The sequence below is a fragment of the Gopherus flavomarginatus genome, chromosome 1 (genome assembly GCF_025201925.1).
Source record: "Gopherus flavomarginatus isolate rGopFla2 chromosome 1, rGopFla2.mat.asm, whole genome shotgun sequence".
Classification (NCBI taxonomy): Eukaryota; Metazoa; Chordata; order Testudines; family Testudinidae; genus Gopherus; species Gopherus flavomarginatus.
In genome coordinates, this window is record NC_066617.1 from 95,622,903 (window position 1) to 95,649,240 (window position 26,338).

The 26,338-nt window shown below is 42.9% G+C and overlaps 1 protein-coding gene across 9 annotated transcripts in view; it reads left to right on the forward strand.

The window, feature by feature from the left end:
- The window catches only part of TCF20 (transcription factor 20), a 217,912-nt gene that overhangs the window by 80,671 nt on the left and 110,903 nt on the right, over positions 1-26,338 (forward strand). For 5 of the 9 annotated variants that reach the window (XM_050953676.1, XM_050953685.1, XM_050953693.1 and 2 more), the window contains exon 1: positions 14,674-14,886. The exons of 1 other annotated variant lie outside the window; for it this stretch is intronic. The gene's annotated coding sequence lies outside the window, so the exon portion shown is untranslated. Of the gene's footprint in view, positions 1-1,587; positions 1,609-14,672; positions 14,887-26,338 lie in introns of those variants that run through there. 3 more of the 9 variants (XM_050953651.1, XM_050953722.1, XM_050953669.1) reach the window with 2 other exon arrangements.

Below are 26,338 nucleotides of genomic sequence, written 5' to 3' on the forward strand. Positions count from 1 at the left end.
GCAAAATGGAAGAGGGGACACTGAGACTCACCCTGGACTGTTTAGGGCAACATTTTTTTTGTAAATGTCCTTACCTGTTTACAAACCCACTTTTATCATTTAAAGTAAAAGATCTGAGGAAGAGCTCTGTGGAGCTCAAAAACTTCTCTTTCACCAACAGAAGGTGGTCCATTAAAGGATCTTACCTCACCCACCTTGTCCTTCTCTAAGAATTTTATAAAATGATTTTATACAGTGATTGTTGTTTAATTTTTGCATTTCACGTGGCTTCAACAGTGACTCCAAACTAGTCTCTTTAATCTCTTGATGCTCATGCACTAGCCCATTGAGGGACTGGGTTTCCTATGCCGGAGGAGAAGGCTTAAATTTAAAGCACAAATAAAGCAAAACAACTTATGCATATTTTGTTGGTTCTTGAAAATATCAGAAATCATACTGAGTTTTGACATTTTATTACTGACTTGGTAAGCAACTCTTGAAAACTTCCATGCTCCTACCTCTGTTTTACAGCTAGTTTTGGTGCCACTTGGTCCTTGGATAGTTCATGAATGTGAATTTATAAAAGTGTATATGCTAAAGCTGTTTGCCCTTTCTAATCTCAGTTGCATCCTCTCCACCTACCCCTCAAGCAGGGAACAAGATCCTCTTCTGGCACTACCACTGGCTTCTCCCAGGCCTAACCCCACATACAGCTGTGTGGATGCATCTCAGTCTGAGCTGCAGCACCCCCTGTATTCCAGTAAATAAGAGTAAAGTGAGTCAGCTCTTCGGATGGAAGAAGCTAAACATGCTAATTAATATTATTCCAGCCTGGACCTATAGCCCACTCCTACAACATCTTTGCTATTACACTTTCAATCCTAACCTGCAGCATCCTCTGTTAGACCATTGCAAGGACCCTCCCTGCTCTGCCAATGCACCTCAGTCCTGACCTGCAGTATCCCCTGCCATTCCAATCTTATGCTTTTCCCCAGAATTCCTCCCTCTGAATTCCAGCCCTGAGCTTTCACTACCCCCTAGTGCACCTTGATCATGACCTATAGCACTTTCCTCCTAATCCAGACTTGGTACCCCACAAGCAGTTCTATCAATTTACTTCAGTCCTAAGAGGGTTTCCAGGGTGGGTACATGGCACAGGAAGATCACTTTTGGTCTAAGCACTTACTACTTCCAGTTTTTCTCCCCCTCCCATTCAAATCACCTTGAAAATATATTTTTCATTATGGAGCAAACTTTATTTAAAAAACAAAAAAAGAGCACATTTGATACAAGTGATTTCCATGGCCAGCCATTTCGTCTGTTCCCTTTGTTACTATTGCAGATATGTGTAATGAATAAGAGCCTTTTCCCCTCCCCTCTCATATTCCTCCCTGTTCTAGCCTGCAGTGAAGTCACAATCCAGTGTTTGTAGACTCCATGTGATGTCACAGACTCAGCCTTGTGACTTCACTTGCAGGCTCAGGCAGAAGGTGCAGACGGGGCTGAGAGAAGAGAAAAAAGCCCCCTCCTCTTTACTCCCACCCTCTTGGTTTATAAAACCAGTAGCTGAGATAAATCGGAAGGGGGTGGGGAGAAGCAGCAGGGAAAGCTGAGAATCATGCCAGCAAGGTACAGTAAATTGGCTTTATTTCTCTTCTTCTTGAAAGTTTAGAGTGTAAAATTGCCCTGCAGAGGCCAGATCTTGCAGACCACACGAGTGTGTGTGCCACCCAGTGACGCTCTGGCTGTACGGTGCATTCTCTGATAGCGTGTGTGGGGAGGGAGGCAGTGAGGGATGCAGGGTAGGGGCAGGGAAACCGCTTAATACCATTTCTCAGAGGAACGCAGCTGGAGTCCTATTTGGCTGGTCACAGTGAGCTTCTTTCTTGTCCATTTCAAAGGCCCCAGCTGCTGGCTGTTCCTTGCATTCTGTCTCTAGCTTTGAAACCGACATAAATGGGTTATTGGGTTTGTGGCTGTGGTGGGTTTTTTTTTTTTTTTTTTTTTTGGGTTGGTGTGTGCGTGTGCTTTGCAGGTTCAGAGTGGTACCGGAGAAGGGGGTGGGGGGGCGCTGGTATTTGAATGTGGTGGGTGTATACATAAGGAGGGAGAAGGGCAGGGCCTCGGGGTCACATTCTCAAGAGCTGTGATACATGATTCCTTCTTTTTAATATCTCCATCTTTTTAACTGATGACAGCAAAATAGCATGTAGGTGCATCAGCAAAGAACTGCCTCAAAATGACAAGGGGTTGGGGGCTGGTTAACTTGCAGTTCCATTTAGCAGTTTTTTCTGTGTCCAATTTGCCATTCATTTGAGATTTTGGACAAAGAAGGGGCAGTGGGTGGGCTGCTTTGAGTTTTGTGATATAATATGACTGGAGCGAGAGAGCAGAATGCAGACAATTAAGAAAGGAGCGAGGTCTTTGCTCATTCAGTCTGTTCAGGAAACCGTCATTTTGTGTTAGTCTATGTGTCTGGAGGAGGAAGGATGGGGAGAGAGTGACAGTGAAAAGCTGTATGACACTGCGTTGTTTCTGTATTTATTAAATACACACTCAAGGGAAAAGGGACTTCCAAGGAAATCAGCAGAGAAGGCTGTCTGGCTAAAAATGACCCTGCACTGACTCACATTCAACTGGACTCTTATTGACAGTGATGTAGTGTTTTTGTTCTATTTTTAAAACGAAGCGCTGGAGACAGAAGGTGCATAAAGGTGCTGTACAAGCGCCTCTCTACCACAGCGCTGCCAATGCACCTCATTCTGATGACCAGCAGCATTTCTGCTATTCCATTCCTAGACCCTGATTGGCAGAGCTGTATTCATCTCGTCCTGACAGCCTGCAGCATCCCTGCTATTCTGTTTTCTGGTCCTTAGTGTGCTTCAGTCCTGATGACCTACAGCACCCAATGCTTTTTTACAGCTGGACCCTCATGCACCTCTGCCAATACATCTCAGTCTTGATGAACAGCACCCCCTTGCACTTACAGACTTGGTCTTTTGTAGCAGAGATGTATAATTAATTGTGCAGCATTCTTGCAGTCTAAACAGCTGGATTATCAGAAGAGATGCACCTACTGCATGGTTCTGAAAATACTGAATTCTGCAGATGTCTAGGAAAGGCTCTGCAGACCAGTTTGAAAACCTCTGTGCTAATGTAACTTCAGTGGTTATCAGAGACAGGATTTGAATCCAGGTCTTCAGCGATGAAAAGCTATTGCTCTGACCCCTCTGCATAACTAAATTTAATCTTCTCTTCCCCCCTCTGGTATGCTGATATAACCCCTCCTATTTCTTTTCATCTCTGCTCCTTCCCTTGGCATTCAAGTGGTGTTAACTGGCCTCTCAGGGAAGTTGTAAAGATTTGTTAGTTTGTAAATACACTTTTGCTATCTAAGTGTTGTGTTGGTTCCTCTGAGCCTTGACCAGTTATTAGCTCTGAAGTGGAGCTTGGAATCCTACCTCACCCCTCTGAGAATGAAGTCAAATGACCCATCACTCCCCCAGGAAATCCACAGCTCCCTCATTTCTGCTGTTTTCCCTAAACGACAGAAGACAGATGTGACAGAAGACTGATGCGTGGCAAAATCTAGGTGAGGCTGAGAAGTGGATCTGCTGTAATCTGTGTGTGGAGCCACAATGTGATTTGAGAGAAGAGAATATTTGAGGATGTGACCTAGCAGAGATTAGATATGGAAAGGAGCTTAAACTTTGTCCTCTCCTCTGCGCAGTGCAGGATTGGTCCCCCCATATATTCCTCTGGGCATTGTCCAAACCTGTTTCAAATGACTGAAGTCATGAGGCTTCCACCACTCTTTTTTGCTTTTCTCTGAATTCCCTTCAGTATTCTGACAGACATTCCTTGATATTGTACCCAGGGGTTATCCCCATCCCATACTGGAAAATCAGAGGATTTGATCCCTTTCCTAAGCAAAGGAGGGTTGCCAGGTGTCTTCTCTCACATGTATACACTGCTGTGAGTGAAGGAGGCAGGCTCCAGCTGGGCAGGAGATCTCAGTAAGAGGCTACAAGTATTTGAGGTAAGGGAGTTTCCCTCTTTCTGAGGAGGGGAAGTAATCAGGGAGCACATGCAAGGAGCTCTCTGAGAGCAAGAGAGAGCCCTGGGCAGGAGATGCCTGTATCCCCTGGAGAGCCTCCAGTGGCCGGTAAAGGAAAACTGAACAGATTTTTCCCCCTTATTATGAGAGGCCCTCTTGCTGCTGCTGCTACCACCACCATCACCCACTCATTCCCCTGCCCCTTCAATCCTGAAGAAAAAGACTTAGGCATTAAAGAAACCCCATTTTCTCGAGATACAATGCTAGCTAATTCCTGAGGTGGTGAGAAATGTTAGCAGGAGTAAGACAGAACCTTGATCTCCTGAATAAATGAATGAATTTTATTGTAAGTTGTGAAGAAGAGCCATCATCTGGAAAGAGCAATTCCCTCATCTCTCAGTTCTTTTTCCCCACTGGTGGACTGGATGGCTGCATCACGGGCTGGAATTCTGTGTTACAAGCATTGTCCTTGGAGAATATGCCTCCTCATAAGAATAGCCATACTGGGTCAGACCAAAGGCCCATCTAGCCCAGTATCCTGTCTTCCAACAGTGACCAATGCCAGATGCCCCAGAGGGAATGAACAGAACAGGTAATCATCAAGTGATCCATTCCCTGTCACACATTCCCAGACTCTGGCAAACAGAAGCTAGGGGCATCACCCCTGCCCATCCTGGCTAATAGGCATTGATGGACCTATCCTCCATGAACTTACCTAGTTCTTTTTTGTACCCTATTATAGTCTTGGCCTTCACAACATCCTCTGGCAAAGAGTTCCACAGGTTGACTGTGCACTGTGTGAAAAAATACTTCCTTTTGTTTGTTTTAAACCTGTTGTCTATTAATTTCATTTGGTGACCCCCTAGTTCTTATGTTATGAGAAGGAGTAAGTAATACTTCTTTATTAACTTTTTGCATACCAGTCATGATTTTATAGATCTCAATCATATCCCCACTTAGTCGTCTCTTTTCCAAGCTGAAAAGTCCCAATATTATTAATCTCTCCTCATACGGAAGCTGTTCCATACTCCTAATCATTTTTGTTGCCCTTTTCTGAACCTTTTCCAATTCCAATATAGCTTTTTTGAGATGGGGCAACTACATCTGCACATGGTATTCAAGATGTGGGCGTACCATGGATTTATATAGAGGGAATATAATATTTTCTGTCTTATTATTTATCCCTTTCCTAATGATTCCCAACACTCTGTTTGCTTTTTTGACTGCTGTTGCACATTGAGTGGATGTTTTCAGAGAACTATCCACAGTGACTCCCAAGATCTCTTTCTTGAGTGGTAACAGCTAATTTAGACCCCATCATTTTATATGTATAGTTCGGATTATGTTTTCCAATGTACCGTACTTTGCATTTATCAACACTGAATTTCATATGCCATTTTGTTGCCCAGTCACCCGGTTTTGAGAGATCCTTTTATAGCTCTTTGCAGTCTGCCTGGGACTTAACTATCTTGAGTACTTTTGAATCATCTGCAAATTTTGCCACCTCACTGTTTACCCCTTTTTCCAGATCATTTATGAATATGTTAAATAGAACTGGGCCAAGTACAGATCCCTGCGGGACACCACTATTTACCTCTCTCCATTCTGAAAACTGATCATTTATCCTACCCTTTGTTTCCTATCTTTTAACCAGTTACCAATCCATGAGACGACCTTCCCTCTTATTCCATGACAGCTTACTTTGCTTAAGAGCCTTTAGGGAGGAACCTTGTCAAAGGCTTTCTGATAAGTACACTATATCCACTGGATCCCCCTTGTCCATATGCTTGTTGATGCCCTCAAAGAATTCCAGTAGATTGGTGAAGCATGATTTCCCTTTACTAAAACCATGTTGACTCTTCCCCAATACATTATGTTCATCTATGTGTCTGACAATTTTGTTCTTTACTATAGTTTCAACCAGTTTGCCCGGTACTGTAGTCAGGCTCACTGGCCTGTAATTAGCGGGATCACCTCTGGAGTCCTTTTTAAAATTGGCATCACATTCGCTATCCACCAGTCATTTGGTATAGAAGCTGATTTAAATGATAGGTTACAGACTACAGTTAGTAGTTCTGCGATTTCACATTTGAGTTTCTTCAGAACTCTTGGGTAAATATCATCTGTTCCTGGTGAGTTATTACTGTTTAGTTTTATCAATTTGTTCCAAAACCTCCTCTAATTACACCTCGGTCTGGGACAGTTCCTCAGATTTGTCACCTATATCATCCTCCACGGATGATATATGCTTTCTCCCCACCCTGACATGCACAAAGGTCAGGTCCATAGGTAGCTGTTCCTAGGACTGAATTTTTATTATTTCTGATCACTGGTCATGAAATCATTTGTGCTGCGGTGTTTTTTTCTACCCTGACAAGTATGGAATTCTGGACCTTAAACTTGGCTAAGATGTGCAAACTCACTGAGGGCTTAATTTGAATCGTAGTACCACTTTTACTGGTGAAGATGCATGAGATGGAAAGCCCCCGCTCAACATTCAGAACCTTGACAAAGACTGCTGGCAATTTTAAACAAAACAAGAAACTCAACATTTTTCTTGTAGACAAAGTCTAATTGTTTCATAAACCTTTAAAGAAAAGTTAAATATTGGTCTCTCAGCTGTGACTACCTCTTCTGTCAAACTTTGCTGGGTCATTAGAGTCCCATGCACCTAGAAAAATAATTAGTTCCTATTTTCATGATTACAGAAGCAAAGATTTATTATCTTAAAAATTAAGTCGAGTTAACTTAATTGGACTGTTTGTAGATCCTCTTGAACCTGGAAGTAGGAACTGCCCATGATGTTACTAACTGCATGGGACTCTGATCTATGTGTAGGTAATGCTCCTAGGATCAGGGCTGGCTTTATGAAGGGCGGGGCCCGATTTGAATACCCAGCAGCAGTCTGGGGCTTCAGCGGCATTTCAGTGGCGGGGGGGTCCGCTCTGGGTCTTCTGTGGCACTGAAGGACCCCACGCTACCAAAATGCCGCTGAAGCCCCGGAGTGGACCCCACCCTGCCACCGGGTGAGTTTTTTTTTTTAAAATTATAAAGACGCCTAAGGTGCGGGGCCCAATTACTGTTTTGCTCCATGTTCCTACTTGAGTTCCAGCATGATTTTAGAAGACTTTGCTGCTAAACTCTTAGGAGTCAGGGATTAACGTTTTTTGCAAATTGAGATTAGTGGCTTCAGTACTGCATTGTTTCTAGGTCTTGCAGTTCTTGATGTAGCAGATATTAAAATCAGTTGAATTTGAAGTTGTTGGGTTTGGGGTTTCTTGTGAAGGGTGAGGAAGGTAAGGCATAAGGGAAATCAGAATATGATTTTTTATTTTTTTTGGTCCAGTGTTTCATGAGTTACCGGAGCTACAAAATACTGCTATATGTCATAACAAAACTGAAATTCATTGGGGCGTAACATTAGTTTCTGTCCCTGGAGGTTCCTGAGATTTAATGTATATCTAAAATGGTCCTTCAGACCAGGCATAAGTAAGGGCCACTTACCAGACAAGCCAAGGATACCTTCAGCATCCAACAATTCTGGTTCAGTCCCATCCACCTTGCTTACCCTCCACCTCCTGCCATAAGCCTATCTCAAATGCTTTGTAATGTACCTAAACTTCTCTAATTACATAGAAGTGGGGAATCTATTATATACTAAGAGATCAGTGATGTGGAGAACCAGCTCTACCCCTTCTTATAGGAAAAAATACCTCCCAAGGAAGTTTTTGATCATGTGATATTCAAAACAACTCTTGCATACATGTGGGAAGAAACCAGTGAGGGAATGGAAGTAAGAATCTAATCTCAGCTGAGTCTAAAATTTGAGATCATATGTTATGGGGATTTAAAAATGAGGAGAGCCTGTCAAGTCTGGGAATTCCCACTCCCTTGTGGGCAGAAAAAAAACAACAAAGAAAACCCCTGTTAAAGGCAAAAAATCCCCTTCTATAAAACATGCTCTGGCAAGGCAGAGTTGGTTTTCATAAGACTGTTTTAAGAGGCGGGTGGTTCTTCTAATATTTTCTTCTTTTACTATTTTGATATGTTTAGTGATTCAGATAATGAGGATTTATTGATATAATGGGCTCTTCTGCCTCGCTGGAGAATGTCTTGCCAGTGAGCCATATATTTTGTATGGCTTACTATTTTAAATTCACACACGTAAAACATCTTCATGGACATGGGATCATTTTCCCTCAAAAGTTCAGCTCCTCTTGCTGGAGTCAGATTCCTTTGTATGCAACATCAAAACCACTTCCACAGCAACCAAATTCTAATATTGCAAATGGAGGTTTCTGACAAGTGAAGGGAATAAGCAGCAGAAGCTGAACAGATCTGAAGGGGAAAAAAAATCTTATTTTCATATGCTAGTTCCTTGTAAAAGAGAGAGATGGAAAGAGAGGAATATTGAAATATAAAGCGATAGAAGCAGAATTACCTTCTATATTTCAGTTTTTGACTTTTTTTTTCCTCCCATGACACCTACATTCAGCCACTTGTATCAGCTTCTTCTTAGGTATGCCCCAGAATTCTTCACTCTGATTTGATGTTGCAGCGATTGGACTGCAGGCCTCAGCACTGTGGCTTATGGAGGTGCGCCTGGTGTCTGAAGGAGAGCCATTTCCAAGTGATGGACCAAGTCATGAGCACCAGGTTGAGACTCTCTGCTCTACATAAAATATTTCAACGAAGCTAGACTTTCTGACTAGTATCTTACGGGGAGTCTAATGCCAGTGAATTAATGAGGGAGGAGCCCTCCAGGCTCTTACCAGACTCCTGAGAGAGATTGAATACTGGTTCTCCCTCCAGTGGGTCAGAAATAAGACTTTTTAGCTGAATCACTATGAAGGGAGTAGAAAGAAGGAATGGGAATAGTGCCAGAAAATACTAATGAATGCAGCCATACTGATGTCTGTCTCACTTCAAGACAGATGAACTGCTGTTGCTTTGAACTTGCTTAAAGCATTAGCTGTCCCACAACTAGTGTAAGTTTCAGTCCATGGTAGTGTGGTCTATGTGACTAATCTTGCTGGCCTCTTTTGTATTATATATCTAGCTTTTTCTCTGGTGCCCATCCCCATAGCATCTAAGTGGTATAGATAAAAGTTGTACCAGTGACAGAGAGAGTGTGTATACTGCATGAAATAGAGTGAAAGGGGAAATAATTTGATGTGATAAGGATGCTATTTTGGGGAGGGAATGCAGTTTATGTGCCTGGGAGAAATCTGTATGTTCCTGTCTTTGTGTGTAATAATGTCAGCCTACCAGGTGCTGCTAGTTCAGCACTTTTCAGCATCAAACTTTTTCTCTAAAAACTCTGCCTCAAAGAATCTCACCAAACACCTCCAGAAATCCTCTCCCTGTTAGAAACACCTGTGTGCTCTGATTTCTTCTAGTCCATAGGTAGAGGGAGTTGCTGAAAGTAGTTAGTGATATTTTAATAAAATGAGTCATTTAAGAGGCTGATTTTGATGCTGAATTGGCAGCACCTGGAAGCTGATGTCCTCTAGCCACAGAAAAGACAATATCACCATTCTGTGCACCTCAACCATGACCTGGCAAAGACACTTTAAGATAGATGTGTGTTAAACACCATTGTTTCAATCCTTTTTCTCCCCATAGATCGATACCCATGACTTTTGCTTATGGTTGTGACACCTCCTGCCTTATGTTACTGCAGTGTGGTCATGACTGACTACTAACCCATGGGTAGATCAGAATTGGTGACCTCAATGTCTAAGGGAGCCTACCCCATCTGCAGTTATTAGTCCTCTCATGGTAAGAAGGAATTTTTCAAATCCCCATGGGAACTTGTGTCCTGTGAGAGACAGGATTTGCAAGGTAAACCTGATACTAAAATAGCAGATGGAGTCAGAGTATGCTAAAGGTGACCAGTGCTATTTACCCTGTGAACTTTGGCTGCAGTAGTAGAAGCAGGGAGAAATTTACTTGAGCGTTCAATGACTACTTAAATGCCTTTACTTTTCCCAGGATTCTTTGAGTCTCCATGTGAAAGGGCTCAAATGTTAGCTGTCATTTTGCCTCTCATCGCACCCTCATTTATATACAAGTATTCTCACACTGAGACTTCTTGATGGGGATGAGGAAAAAGGAATGTATGGGGAAAGAGGCAGGATTTGGAGGGTAATAAATGGAGGGAAAGGGAGATGCCACTGTGTGTCTATAGTTGATGTTGTATAGACATTTGCACTAAAAGGAGGGACTTACGTCTTTCTTATGTATGTATAATATAGTATATCCTCTCTGTGTACAGCATTTATTGTTGAAGTACAGAATAAATTTTCTGACAATTTACAAGCAAATCTGTTGATTAGTTTGTTATATGAATTTTAAGATGCCCCTTCCAGAATTTCTTTTTGGTGAGTAATAATGTTTTGGCTCCATCTAACATTTTTGTTTTTTGTTTTTAAACTTTGAAAAGTGACTTGTTTCAAGTATAGATGGTTACTTTTGGCCTTGATCCTGCAGTTAGATCTGCGCAGGTGTAGGGTTTCAGCCACATGGATCTGATTACAGGACTCGGACCTAAGTGTCTTAATGGGTATAATCTGTAATTATCTCTGTTAGTCATAATTATTTCTATATTGAAATGATTGTAGTCAAATGGTTGTCATTCAGTAGATTCTGCAGAATCTAAGATTTCTTTCCCCTAAAGAAAAAAAATTGTAGCCTCAGTTGTGAAGAAAAATTTCATACACATCAATCAAATGTAAACTGATGCATGGTTGTCTTCCTGAGTGTGCAGGCAGCCTAAAACAATATCATTGAGGAGTGAACTGCCCCATTCAGCTCACTAGGATTGTTAACTCTGAAACCTAAAGATAACCATTTAGAAGTCAATGTTGTTAACTACTTAATTGCTGATTATTTTAGCAGAAACAAAGTCAATGTTGTTAACTACTTAATTACTGATAAATGAGGCTTTGACACTTGTTATGAAATCTCTCATGGATGAGCAGCATAGTGTAAGTAGTTCTTGGACTTAGCATACCACATCTAAAACTCAAAAGTACTTGTCACATTATCTTGATAACTTTAATTAGCATAATTACAATGGATACTTATTCTAATACTTTACTATAAACCAACCCAGGTATCACCAGTGGTACATGTACCCTAGTTTGAGTATGGCTGACACAGTGTATCATCCCCAAATTTACAGCACATACTCTTTCTAAGCACAAAATGAATTTTATAAGAATAAGTAAATGTGTTGTTTAGTTTGAGTTGCAAACATTTAAAAATTACTTCTCCTTGTTTCTTTTGAAGCATCTGGCAATGGCCATTGCTGGAGAAAGGAATTCCCAGTGGTCCTCTAGTGCAGTATCATATGTTCCTAATTTATTTTTTTCAGTGTAACTTTTTTTGCATTTTTAACAAAGAAATTCCTGATTTTTAGAAGATGACTCATAGATTTGTTCATAAATCAAACATAACTTTCTATTGAGGCTGATTTCTTGTAAAATTAATATATCTTAAATATCATGGCTTATAAATGGCTTTGTATTTTATGTATTTTAATATTTATTTAAAAAATCCATCCTGTACTCTAAACTTTCAATCCAATTAATACTCCTCCCTCAAGATAACAACCATTATCATGGTCTTCCATCTCCAACAGCTTTTTAGCATCCTCTGAAGGTCAACAAGATTTGGGCTATGTCATACCAGGGAAAGGTAGGTTCTTAAGTGAAGGGTTCCTCATGGTGAACACACTGCCAGAAGCTGTATCACAGGAGCTCCAGCTTGAGCACCTCCACTAACCCCCTTGTGGCAGTATCACTGGGAGAGAGGCCTTTCTCATGGCATTTTTTCCCAAACCGTTCGGGGGTTTATAGATGAAGTCATTAAACTTTACCTAGAAACCAGTGCAGATCAGAGCACTGGTGTAATGTGCTTCTGGAGAGATCCTGCTTCATAAAATGGCTTCTTGCCTTCTGAACAAACTGCAGTTTCCAGGTAGTTCATATAGAGAGCATTGCAGTAATTTAATCTGAGGGAGATAAGGCATATATATCACAGTAGAAGGTTTGCATCAGAAAGAAACAGTTGCATGCTCCTGGCAAGTCAAAGATTGTGGGGGGAGACACTTTACCAGAAACTTTTGCTATATGATTAGGCATGGGAGAATTAATTTTTATTTTTTATATAATTTTGATAATTATAATAGTGTTGTTTTTAAGCATTTCTTATTATTTCCCCCCCATTTAAATTTTCACTGTTGCAGGAAATTTTGGGGCAGGGAGGCAGACAATTATTTAATGACAGTACATGTTGAGCTTCTAAAAGTTAAAGATTTATAACTGTTAAATCACGAACTGTCAACATCACATGTCAAAACATACAAAGTAAATATCCTTAAATCCCATTCCAATAAGTTCTCAAGCCACATTTTTCTTTCTTTGCTTATCTGTAAATTTTTATTATTAATGGAAATATTTTTCCATCAGTTTGTGTATGTGTACAGTTAAATTTACTTTGCTGACTTTTACCAATAAAAAGCTAATTCTTCCAATCCTATACGTGGTGGTCTAACAGCAGCTGTGGATTCAGTAATACCCCCCAAATTGCTAACTCAAGTGACAAATGGTAGGCACTTATAATCAGTAAAGTGGAGTAGATATTCTATTTTCTGGTTGCCTCCCCCAATCTATTGCCACGACTTCAGACTTACTCAGACTGCACTTGTGCCAGTCCCATCTATGCCCCAGTCTCACCCATAATCACTTTTGACAAGAGAATGCATTGTACAGTGTAATTTTGAAATTTGTACTGGCTGAGCTATAAGCAAGGGCCTGCTTCCAGAGTAGGGCCTACTTCCAGAGTAAGGCCTACAAGGGATGAAGATGGGCTGAGGTTCTTGGGAGCAGAGATTGGGGAAATTTAACTGAAACCATCATATTTGCTCTGTTAAACTCCTCCTAGAAAGATTTAAATGACTGCATTTTCTCTGCTTAGCACTTAAAGATTTTTCAGCCTGCCACTATCCTGCATTTTCACATGAAAAGCTATGAGTGGCAGATGGAGGAAGCTAGAGTGTCTCATAAAGCTTCCTTAACTGACATGCAAATTCTAAATGGAGAAGATGATTATCTGACAGGCTTTGCATCCCTGCTTTCCAGCTGGCCCCTCCAACTCCATGTTTCAAGTCCCCTACACTAGCATGCTAATTTTTTGTAAACTAGGAAATACCCGCACAAAACCTTCAACTTACTGCTCAAGGGTGGAAGTGCACGTAAGGACCCTTAAAGATTTGTGTAGGATATTACAAGAGCATTTAAAAATTGTTTATTTCAAATTGGTTCTGAAAATAGTATAGCACTTGTGAAAGGGAAGTTCTGATACTACAGGCTGAAGTCATGTATAAAGCAGACAGGCTTTATGTAAGTTTTCCTCCTCTCCTTTCAGGTCTGGTGGTGTACATTAGATCTGAATTACACCCTCCTTGCTGCTTCCTGGGCTCTCTACAGCGCTCCCACTGTATCCGCAATGTTGCTCTGCAGTACGTTACTCATTAAAAAAGCACTGTACTTTAGGCCAAAATGTAGGGGTTAATGTATAATGCCCTAACTAGAAAATGTTATTGACCACTTTTGATTCCAATGAAAATGCACAGAAGTGAGCAATCTAGCTTTCATGTTACAGCTGAGGGAGGTACAAAAAGTGATCAAACAGCATCAGTTAGATTCTAAAGTAACTCAGAAATATCAGAGCTTTAACAATTCCGTAGTAATGTCACCTTAGCACAACTTACAAATGGAAAATGGAAGTTATTTTTGTCAGGTAAAGGGGGCGGCAGCAGCATGGCTGAAGGGCCCATACCTGGATCCTGCCCTACTGCATCCTCTTTTCCTTTGGGGTTAGGGCTGGGAGCGGTGCTTAAGGAGGAATTTGCAGCAGCCTTCAGTCCCGAGTTTGACTGCGGACCTGTAAGGTAGACCAGACCCACTGCTCCTACGAGTAAAGGCAGCTTAATGGCCTCGGGAGCCCTGAGTGTTAGCAAAGGGACAGAGCCTTGAGAATACAGGGACGTGGTACCTGCCTGAAGGGCGCTGAAATGGGAGTGCCCGGGCTTCCTCCTACCCCTGATTTCTTCTGCTAGGGCCCTGCACTAGTCACATTTTGCAGCCCTGCCCGGCCCCAGCACACCCCCTTCCCCCAGGAGCTCCCACCGATTAGCGCTGCTGCTGCTGCCCCCGGGCAACGTGGGTCTCGTTTGCCACTTCGCCACCTGCCCCGTCCAGGGCAGGGCTAGAGTCCAGGATCCCAGACTGGGCTGCGACTCTACTGGGGGCCGGTGCACCTAGCGTGAAAGGCACCAGCCGCCTCTGCCCCGGGGCCACCTAGGCGGAGCGGTGGGGGCAGGGGGTGGAGAGAGGAATCTGGCGCCAAGCTGCGCTACAGCCGCCGTTTGCTGGAGCCCCTCACCCGCGGAGGACGGGCACCAACTGCCTCGAACCAGTGGAGCGCCCGCCGTGGACTGGGTGGTGGCGCGGCCCCTTTAAACGAGCGTGTGGTGGGGAAGGAGGTGGCTGCAACCCCCACGCCCAGCACACACCTCGAGAGCGCACGCGCCGTCCTCTCCTTGCTTCCCTGCCCGGGACCTGCCGCCGCCGCCTCGCGCTGTCCCACCACCTCCCCATTGGCTGGGCGGGGTCAGCTGACCCTGTGTTATTTCCTGTGTGTGAGGGGAGAATGGAGCGAGAAACCCCCGAACCGCCGCCGCCGCGGAGCCCCCCCCGGCCTGCAGCGGGGCCCTGCCGCCTGCGCCACTGAGAGACCCCGCCCCGCGCTCCCCCCTCCGCGCGGGGGAGGGAGAGTCGCAGGTAACGGATCCCCTAGTTGCTCCGAGGGGACCCTGCCCCGGCGGTGGGGGAGGGGGCGTGTGCGCGCGGGGGAGGGCGGTGGCGGGGCCCGGGGGGGATGATTCACAGCGTGCGGCCCGGTGGCTGTTAGCAGGTCCCGCCCCGCCCCCAGCTCCCCTGACTGACGATAAAAACCCTGTTATAAATAGTGGTGCCCAGGGACTCGGATGGGGGGGGGGGTAGGTTGAGGGGAAGGAGGGTGAGATGGGGCGTCGGGGGGGGGGGGGGATAGGAAGGTTCTTCTGGTCTTACTCTCTTCAATTTTCTTTTTGAACGCAGAAGCCATTCTGCTAAATCTAAAGTGCCCCACACCCCTTTATCTTCCGGCCCCACAATCATGTTTTGTTTTTTTTTAAAGTCAAGTTTGAAGGGGGGGGCGTGAATGATAAAAAAGAAGAGAGAGATGCACACCATGTGCAAAGCAGAGGAGATGGGCTGTATTATGAGTGCATTAAGCATGTAGCACCTTGTTGCCTTCTGGATGGGCAATCTAGAACTGATCACTCTCACAAGGTCTCATCAAAATAATGGGAAGGGGCTTTTATGAGGAATGGAGAGCATATTTCCTGAGTGTGTTGTGTTGATGCCTCTCCTTTTAGCTAGAAGTTATATTTGTTTTTTTTTCCCACAGAAAGTGTTTTATTCTCTACCCACCATGGGAAAGAGAAGGTTATAATGTATTAAATATACAAGAGAGAAGGTAGGTGAAAATATATCTTTATTGGACCAACTTTGTTACTGGAAGTTATACAAGGATTTGAACTACACCAAGCTCTTTCCTAAGTCTGGGGAAGATCTGCTTCCTTTCCCAGACCTTAAGAAAAACTTGATGTAGCTCAAAACCATGTAGCGTCCATCAGCAAAGTTGGTCCAATAAAGGAGATTTAATCACCAACCAACATTGTCTTTTTCATATCCTGGGATCATTGTGGCTACAACACTGCAAACATTAACTATGCAAGTTAGGTAGGTAGGTTGTACTGGGTTCTGCTATTAAAAGGGTGGGGTGTGAATCAACAAGTGATCCATTGTGGCAGGGTTAGGGGAAACTTTTCATCCAGGCAGCTTTCCCCCATGCCCTCCTGGTCATTCTCCATCCTTTTCCATACTCGGCACAACACTAGTATCATGCCATGTTTAAGTGTAAATTGGCAGTGGCTTCCTATAGGCCTTGTGGGGGTGCTCAACCCTCTGCTTCAGGCCCTGCCCCCTTCCCTCAAGCCCCCGCCTTTTCCCAGCCCTGCCCCACTCTGCTTCTTCCCACCCAGTCCCTCCCCCAAGTGCACCCTGTCCCTGCTCCTCCCCCTCCCTTCCAGTGCCTCCTGCATGCTGTGGAGGTGCTGGAAGGGAGGAGGGGGAGTTGATCGGGGATACTGGCAAGAGGTGCTGGAGGGGAAGGTTGCTGCCTGTCATTGCTAAGCACCCTCTAATGTTTTATGAACTGGCTTCATCTTTAGCCCTTGACATGACATCCCTTCCAGTAGAGGAGGGGCAGTTTGACTAGGCCACACCTTTCCTCCTTTTCTGATGTATCCTTAGTTGCTCTTTTATTTAAAAAGAGGTTGGGGGCATAGAGATTTGGGAATGGTATGCTCATATCCTTAGCAATTGGAACATGTTACAATCTGCTGACTCATCAGTGGATAACTGTAATGAGTTGTTGGTTCTTAGGTACGGTTCCTAGTGGGCAGGCGCCCACATGACAGTCAGTTCTTTTGGCTAATCTCAGTCAAGATTGAGTGGGATAATTGAGGCTGAATTCCTTTCAAGTTAGGGTTCTGATGCGTTAGCTGGGCCTTGAGTGAGAAAAGTTGTCTTCTTTTGGAGACTTTCAATGTGGCACCTTTCACCGTCACTTCTTTTTTAGGGTGGTTTTGAATTTTTCCTTTTATTAAAGAGCTTATTGTACCAACCTTTTTTGATTGAAGAGTTCTCTGAAGCCAGCATCTTAAATGGGATTTCATATTTTTCTAACACAACTTGGATTATATGTATCTGTATTTGTGTCTACTGTATCTCCTCAGTGAGGTCACTTGGCATGACAAAAGAGGAGCAGTGACAGCCCTGTTGCTCTGTAGAGGGGACTATGATGAGAAGAGGCTGTTTGGCTGACAGGCTAGTCATGTATTCCTTGATTGATAAACTTTTGTTAAAGGTCTGAGGAAAGCAGAATAGCATTCAGCCCTTTCAGCAAACTCTAGGCCTTCAGAAAATGGATTGCTTGTTTACCCATGACAGTGATTTGCAAATCTGATGTTACTTCTGAATAGTATTTTGACACCACCACTTAGATCAGAGTGTGTTACTTGCAGCTGTATCATCCCAGTAGATGAGGACGACATTTGCGTGCCAGCCCTTTTCCACATGATCTTGGAGAATCTGGTAGCCTTGTGTACCTGCTGTACTCTCAAACTCCAGGTATCTGTGACAAACCTTTGGATATTCTGACAAGCTGGGTTCTCCCCAAACTGCCTGCTTATACATCCTGATGGTGCCCCATTGCATTTATTTCTCTGGTAGAAAGAGTTAAGTCTCTATTTGACAAAATGTAAATTTGGACTTTGATCTTTAAATCAGGTTCCAGGGACTTTAGGAATGATGGGACCTTTGTTTGTGCTAAAACTTGCACTTAAATGAACCTTTATAGTCCCTGGGCAGATCATAAAGGAAAGTCCCCAATGTGATGAGACCAATCCCCTGCACTGGAGCATCTGAAGAAAAATTCTTTTTAAGGCCACCTAAAAACGAAAAATAATTAGGTTTGTGCTTTTCTTGGTGCTCTGATACATAAAGAGAGTCTGCAGGGTGTTTGTAAGCAGAGTTTAAAATAAATTTTAGCTAAGGATTATTAGTAATGTCAAGTCTTACCTCCAATGGCTTACTCATTGGAGATCTTATGTGTATGGGGAGCTTTCTCAGCCCTTCATTGGCTAGGTGAAGTTACCTAACATTTCTTCCAGCTCTTTGAAAAGATGTTCATGTTTGTTTAATTTATTTAAAAGTAACTTTATCAGTTAATTCAATTTCACCCGTGTTGTCTTGGTTCTGTTAGTTCTCCAGATAGCTAGTCTTCAAGAAAAATGGATGGAGGAGTTCTGTTTTTTTCCCCCTAAAGCAGAAACAAATCCTTTCATGCCTTTATACATTATTAAAAAGAGAAGCCATGCATGGTCCTATTATTATTTTCCTTTGTAGGTCATCTTTAACTAAAGCCTTTGCAGAACTAAAGGACAATGGGTGCTCTTCTTGGAGAGCTCCTTCCAGTTCCTGTTGCTACTGTTACTATCTGAAATGAGGGTATAATAGGTAATCACCTCAAACAGTTTTCATACTGCTTGCTTGACTTCCCTATATTGTGAGACTGTTGGCTGGGGGTATATCTATGCATTTATAGCTGGCTCATGCATATCTCTAGGGTGGCTATTTAATTAGAATGTATATTTTAGAAAAAATCTAAAACTAGTTCAAGTAAACTTGATGTTTATGAAACGCTCTGGACTAAGAGTTTTAGAGACTGAAGGCTTTTAGATAAACACAACAACCCTCCCTTTCCACCACCACCATCACAGAACAGAGTTGGCAGTGCTAGTTTCTCAGGCACCATTGTGCTTCTGACCTGGTAATGAGAGGATTTATTTTTATGCTGTTTAGTCCTATGTTTGGCCTTTCCCAACACTGAAATGTTAGATAGGGGTCATGCAAGGATCTAAATAGACTGACTACTGCCAGTTGCAGTAGTGGCTTTTGTGATTTAGCCTTTATCCACAAGTAGTTACTGAATTGAGATCAACTAGCTCTTCTCGTTCAAGTCAATTCATCAGTGGCGGTATTTAATCACAATTATTCCATGTTGGATAGTCTTTTTGAAAATTTTACTGTTTTAGATGTGGACTTTTTTTGTAATACTTTATTTTAAGCCATATTTACCAATCTAAAATATTTTAGAACAGTTTCATTTTGGTATCTCTTTTCAAGAGAACTTTTATATAATGGTCGTATGAAGTAAAGAGTTAATAATATGGGGAGCTAAGCAGAATCTAAACAGTGGGCTGTGCACATATCCCTCTTAAACAGCGTTGCTACTGTGAAGAACAAGCACAACATTCCCTACTTTTGACATCTTGAATGGCTGCATACAACTTAGCTAACTTTTCGCAACCCTAAACTGCAGTACCCCTTACTCTCCTAGTCCTGGGTTCCCTTGCTGCTCTCCTGTTGGACCACAGTCTTGACATATAGCATCCTGTGCTGTTCTGATCCTAAACTTCCATGAGCAATTTGACAGTACATCTCCATGCTAGTTTGCAGAGCCTGGCTGTTGCACTCCTTGCTCTCTTGAGCTGATCCTGTCAGTTATATTAATTTGCTGTAGTTTTGTAACATCCAGGCTTGGATCCTAAGTTGAAACTTGCCAAGTTGCCCTGAGCGATCTAAACACAAACCCAATATGTGCTTGAGCCTCATCCTCAACTACCTTCACTCCTATCACCAACTCTCTTTGCAACCAAAAGGCCTTTACCTTTTAAAATCACAATGTGAAACATCAGCTACACGAGGGTAAAGCAAGATATTCAGAACAACTTATGTTGATATATCAGTGCACTTGTGGAAACTGTCCAATTTTAAGGTGTGTGAATTAGGTGCCTTGGTTAGGAAATTGGTTACACAGGAGGTCCTGAAGTATTTTGGGATAGCTCAGTGGTTTGAGCATTGGCCTGCTAAACCCAGGGTTGTGAGTTCAATCCTTGAGGGGGCCATTTGGGGATTGGTCCTGCTTTGAGCAGGGGGTTGGACTAGATGATCTTCTGAGGTCCCTTCCAACCCTAATAATATATGATTTTTCAGGAGCTACTGCCATCCGTGGTTTCAACCAGATGCTTCTGTGGGAATGTTTTTCTGCACTGAAAACCGTTTATCCTAGCCCTCTCATAGTTTGGAGATCTGCCTGAATAGTTTGGCTTTGAATTAGGAAGGTGGAACATAGACTCAGTGACTCTTTCAAGAATTCCCCGCCCTGCACTCAAAAATAGGGGAGTGCTGCAGGAACATTATGCTAAACTCTGAGGATGCAGTGTTCCTTGTGACTGCTTGGTGAGTGTAGGTATAGAAAGAAGAAAAGTTTGCGGTCTCAGAGAACCTTTTCTAGAAAGAATAGTGTCTGCAATTCAGACTTTAGAGTTGGGTGGTGCTCATTGGGGATGTGTGGGAAAGTGGATGGAATGTGAACAATTTATTATTAATCTAAATCTAGAAATACTTCAGCATGAGAGAATTACATTGCCGTATTATTTTATGTAGTCTTGTCTTGTTATAGTTGCAAATGCATTGTTTCCTATATAAGTTGATTTTCTTATTGTTTTTTCCTCTTTGTGTGTAGTGTGTTTTTACAGTTACCAAAATAACTTTAGAAAATCAATGTAAATAAAGCCATGAAGACTTAAGGCTAAGGTTGACCTCTTATCCTAAATTCATTCTGTTTTTCTTGATTCTATGGGGCAAAACTTCTGTGATTCTATGCGGGGAAAATACCACTGCCCATCTTAACTTGCTCTCTCTCAAACCGGAGTATGAAATGCTACAGGGACTGGCAAGCACCTGCTTATGAGTTTGTTTAATGGCAGTAAATATTGGACATTTTCCCTTTGCTTTTGTTCCACTAGGTTAGTGGGGAGGGTGAGGAAAAAGTTGCAAGGTTCTTCTCCGTAAGGGCTTGGTTTGAAATCTGTTGAGACTTGCTCTGTCCTGGAATAGTTGTTCCATTTGAAAAACTGTGATATTTTACTTGGCAGTGTTTCGAATACAGCAAGTGGAAAGAAAGAAGTAAGGTGACTCTTTTCCTCTCTCCATTCTGCCCACATGGGGTTTGTGTGTGTATATGTATTTTTATTTTTATATAATAATGTCACGCACAAATGGAATACATGATTACTTGATATAAGGGTTTATCTTCATGGATTAAAGTGTCGAATTACTGCTGTGTGTCAAATCCACTATACAGGCTGTCAAGATGATTGTCAGTAATAGTTATGTACAACATCAGAATGTACTCTGTTTTCTGCAACTGCTTTCCCTTTCTCTCATCCCCTATATTTTTTTCTTGTCCCACTTCCCCATACAAAATAATTTTCATTACTCTCCAGATGCTTCTCACTGCTTTGACTGTGGGTAGCGATTATTTTACCCCTCCTTTTTTAGCATCCTGGCTGCTGCAGTTTTGGAATAAGCATGGTGGCTGTGCCCTTCGGCTCCTTTCTCCACCTTCTTTGGGGGCGGGGGGGGGGGGGGGGGGGGGTTTCCCCTAATATGTAATTCCCGGGTTTCCTCTGCTCACATATTCTAAGCCACAGAGAGAAATTGACATGATTCTTGTCAGTTTCATCTAGAAACCTGTGGATAGCTATGAAACTGACAAGAATGTGCTCAGTCTTACTCTGCTGCGCTTTGGGCTTACAAACTCCAATTTTGTTTTGTTGGACTTGCTCAGGAAGTAAAACTTCTCTTTTTGATAGAGGAGGACTTGGTGGAAAAGCAAAGATGTATAACATGAACAGGTGTACGTATCCAACACTAAGGGCTTGGCTACACTGGAGAGTTGCAGCGCTGGTGGTGGGTTTATAGCACTGCAACTTACTCACCGTCCACACTTGCAAGGCACATACAGCGCTGCATCTTCCTGGCTGCAGCGCTGGCTGTACTCCTGCTCCGCAAGTGTGGCCACCAAAAGTGCTGTAATTGGCCTCCAGGGTATTCGGAGGTATCCCAGAATGCCTGTTCAGCCACTCTGGTGTTTTGTTGTGAACTCCGGGCTCCCGGAGCTGCATATCTAAAAAACAAACACACTCGTTTGCTCAAGCAGAGGCAGGCAGGGGGATTCCTTTGGAATGTTCAGTTTGCTTGAGGAGAGAAGCAACGCGGCGGGGGGGAAGGGGGAAGTCCATTTTGGAGCAGCTGCTTATCTGGTCTGAAGGCTATTTGCATTTAGTGAATAAGAGAGGGGTGGAGGAAGGGGTCGAAACTTTTAAAATGATTGGAGGTTGGTGCTGTGTATCTTCCAGTCCGTAGAACTTGCAAGGCAGGGAGCTGACACAGCGTCAGCTCCAAAAATCCACTCTCTCTGTCTCCCCCACGCTCCCTGTCACACTCCACTCCACCCCCCTCTTTTGAAAAGCACGTTGCAGCCACTTGAAAGCTGGGATAGCTGCCCATAATGCACCACTCCCAACAGCACTGCAAATGTGGCCACACTGCAGCACTGGTAGCTGTCAGTGTGGCCACACTGCAGCGCTTTCCCTACACAGCTGTACGAAGACAGCTGTAACTCCCAGCGCTGTACAGCTGTAAGTGTAGCCATACCCTAAAATAGACAGTGGAATGATTAACTAGAAGCTCCTCAGAGCAAGAGTATGAGGCCTAACTGAAAGCCTATTTAAATCAGTGAAAAGATACCCATTGACTTAAGTTGTCGTTGAATCAGGCTCACAAAGAGGAAGCAGGGGGAAAAAGCTCACCCTCTTTGCAGCTCAGTGAGAAAGGAGGATCTGAAAGCTCTTAAGCTATGGCTGTACTAGTGAGCATACAGCGGTGCACCTGCATGGATGCAGCTGTGCTGCTATAAGTTCTCTTGTGTAGCCGCTCTAAGCTGACTGGAGAGAGATTTCTCCTGTTGACTTAATCAATCTACCCCCAACGAGCAGCTGTAGCTACGTCAACAGGAGAAGCTCTCCTGACAACATAGCACTGTCCACACCAGTGCTTAGGTCAGTGCAATTTGTCACTTGATGACTTATTCATACCTCTGAGTGGCATAAGTTATACCATCGTAAGTGGTAGTGTATACATACATAACCCTAGTCAGAAAGGAGGAATTGGAAAATTAATTATCTTGCTTAGACACACGGAATATTTCTGCTAACCAAGAGACTCTCTTAGGGCTTGTCGACACATAGTTATTCCCAATTCCGTGGATGGACACCCTTATTCCAGAATTAGAGTCCACGCATGGAGTTAATTAGCAATAACACCATGTTTAGACTAGCCTTAGCTAAGGGCTTGTTATTTTTGTTTTTATTTTCTTGTCACCACCTTTCACTTGAATTTAGGCTTCTAGATAAGAGATTGAAGTGCATGATGTCCATGGTAGCATTCTTTGAAATGCTTCCCCTTCCACACGCAGGGTCAACTAGACAGAACTGCAGGGTATCAATGCATGGACTTGAGCTCTGAGAGTCATTCATTAATACATTGGGAAAAAAAAGTAGAGGGATCATTCATGAGGACCAGGGCTTTTTTCAGCCTAGTCCATAAAGCAAATATGAAGAGTGTGGATAAGGAGTATATCATCATACCTTCATTATGATGTAGGCTAGTGTTTCCCAACTGGTGCCCGAACAGGTGTGCCGCAGAATTTTTTAAAAAACTAAAATGGGGGAAAGCTACCTTCTGATTGGCTGTCTTCCTCACTGACCTGCCTTCTCCATGGATGGAGCAACCAATCAGAACTCAGTCTCCCTCTCTTCCCCCATCCCCTCCTGTGAGAGCAAGCTGTTGGCTCCCTTGCCCCTGCCCTGCCCTCCTGCAGCTGCCGTCCAGGAGGTGGTGGGGAAGAGCCCCTGGAGCTCCAGGTAAGTTACAGCACAGAAAAGGTTGGGAACCAGTGATGTAGGCACAGTGGAAGATCCTAGGGGCTTGTTAGAGCAGGGAACATGAAGAGGTAGCAGTGCTTCTCCCCACTTTCTTCTACAGCCCCAGGCATCAAGGAAGAATTGATAAACTACCTACCTTGCCTCAACACAAGAACATAAGTGGCTCCTGTTGATTTCATGTAAAGTCTTAAGTATCTGGCACTTCTGAAAATTATGCCCGATGAGCACAGTCTCTCCCAGTCTCATTTCCTTTCCACTTACTTGTCCAATTTATCATTCTTCTCCATTGACTGAGGCTTGGAATACACATACAACTAATATTGATGTAGCTGTGTTGGTCAGGGGTGTGAAAAATCCACATCCCTGACTTGCATAGCTATGCTGACAGAACCCCCAGTGTAGATGCAGCTCTGCCAACAGAGGAGTGCTGCTTTCAGCATAGCTAACGTTTTTTGGTGAGGTGATGTTGCTACACTGACAGAAGTCTTCTATCCGTGTACACTCGTCTAGACTAGGGGGGTTATGCTGATGTAGGGTTTATGTGTAGAGAGAGCTTGTCTCATTCTACCTCCTCTTGTTTTCCATACCTCTGATTATTACTTCCCCTCTACCACTAACACTCTTTCACTGTATTTCCTTGACAGGTCTTCTGTCTGAGTGAGAGAAAATGGGTATACTGCTCATGGGAAACCTGCAGCATGAGTTTGGGATGGTCGTATTACTGTTGTCACTCCTTGTACATTGGACCGGGGCAAAGAAACCTCTGTGCAGGGGTGTGTGTGTTTTTAAAAATGGGCAGTGTACAGTATTTTGTTTTTTGGTGCCCTTGTTTTTTCCTTTTATTCCTGTTACCTGTAGCCACAGCCTGGGTTACACTATTCTGGAGCTTCTTTCGAGTGTAAGTTGTGGAGTATTTAAAATGTGTATAAACAGACCGGCTCTAGCTTCTGATTGAGCAATGGACTTAGATAGTGGAGTGAGATAGGAAACCAGAAGAAGGATGGCATGTGGGAGAGCACAGAGAACTGGAGGATGCATGTGTAAAGCAGGAGTGCAGTGGAAAAACAGAGGGAAACGTGGCTGGCGGAGAAAGATGGAGTGTTTTTAATTAATGTTTAAAATATTTTAAACATTTGATTTTTTAGATAGAACTTTTGATCAGTTATTTTTCCATGTATTTAAAACCCTCCATCCTTCGTTCTCCAAATATTCTTTTCCCCACCATCTTTTCCGTGTGCCTCCTATGAGTGTGCTAAAGTCGCCTATTAAGATCTGTCAGGACCAGGATATCCTCCTGTTGACTTTATGTGCCAGGAGTAGGCAACCTATGGCACGCGTGCCGAAGTCGGCACCCAAGCTGATTTTCAGTGGCACTCTCACTGCCCAGGTCCTGGCCACTGGTCTGGGGGGGCTCTGCATTTTAATTTAATTTTAAATGAAGCTTTTTAAACATTTTAAAAACCTTATTTACTTTACATACAACAATAGTTTAGTTATATATTATAGACTTATAGAAAGAGACCTTCTAAAAATATTAAAGTGTATTACTGTCACGCAAAACCTTAAATTAGAGTGAATAAATGAAGACTCAGCACAGCACTTCTGAAAGGTTGCCAACCAGCTTTTAAACTTTTAGTGCTGTTTGAGTGAGATGAGAGAGAAGAATGCCAAATGTAGCTAGTGACATTTGAAAGCTTTAACTGGTGTGTAGTTAACTAACACCTCTTACATTTTCTTTATTTTTAATGATGCATACTAAAAAAAAAAAAGGAAATGAACATTTTGTCCTGCCAGTTTCCCATTGATGGTCTTCAACACGTTATCACCTCACTCAACTTTTAATTCTGTCCCCTGTAACTCTCAACCAAATTAGGTAATAAAATCCTATTTCCTATTCAAGGGATCCAATTCTAATATACAACACCTAACCTATACTGCAACATTAATATAGAAGAACTGTATTAGTTACTGCATAGCTTAGTTTAGTAGTTCTCAACTTTATTTGTATTATAGTGGCTAGAAAAGGCTGCAGTATTGTGGCAGCATATAGGACTCCTAGTCATGGACCAGGTTAGGCACTATATACACAGAGAACAAAGACTTGATGCCACAGACCACTCTTTAAAAGAAAAATAAAAGGTGGACCGCTGATCTGATATAAAGTTACATATTAATATAAGTTTATTCCATTAACAATTAAATTTAAAGTGGTTACCCATTTAGATTTTAAAATACAGTGGCCACCACGTAATGTGATCAATATGGTGCATGAGATAACTGATCATACAAGTTATTCAAGTATGTATCAGTGTGGCTTGCACTGTGTGCATGATCAGATTTTACCTAACTATCAGTGTCTCAGAGGTACCTGTGTGCATTGTGCTGCTGTATGAGGATATAAACAGTTTCCTCTGAAGGCCTATGGCAGTCAGGCAGAACCTGACTAGTGTCTGACTTGTTAGTTCTTAGTGCAGGTTAGAGTCCTAAAAAAAATCTTCAAAACCAGTTTTGATCTTCTGTGAACTGATTGACTATTGTACTGAACTTCCCTTGTCAGACTGCCCTGTACACCCTCTATACACACCCTTGTACAGGGTTTCTGTAATGACACATTCAAAATCTGCAGGTTTCAAGCCCTGTGCATTCTGCAATGGACTACTTCCCCTTAAAAATGAACACAGTATGTCTGCTTCTGTCTGGGAGAATCCCATGTTCGGAGCAGATGTTTGGTATGCTTATTCTCTGCGAGGAATCGTAAGTTGCAAGATGTG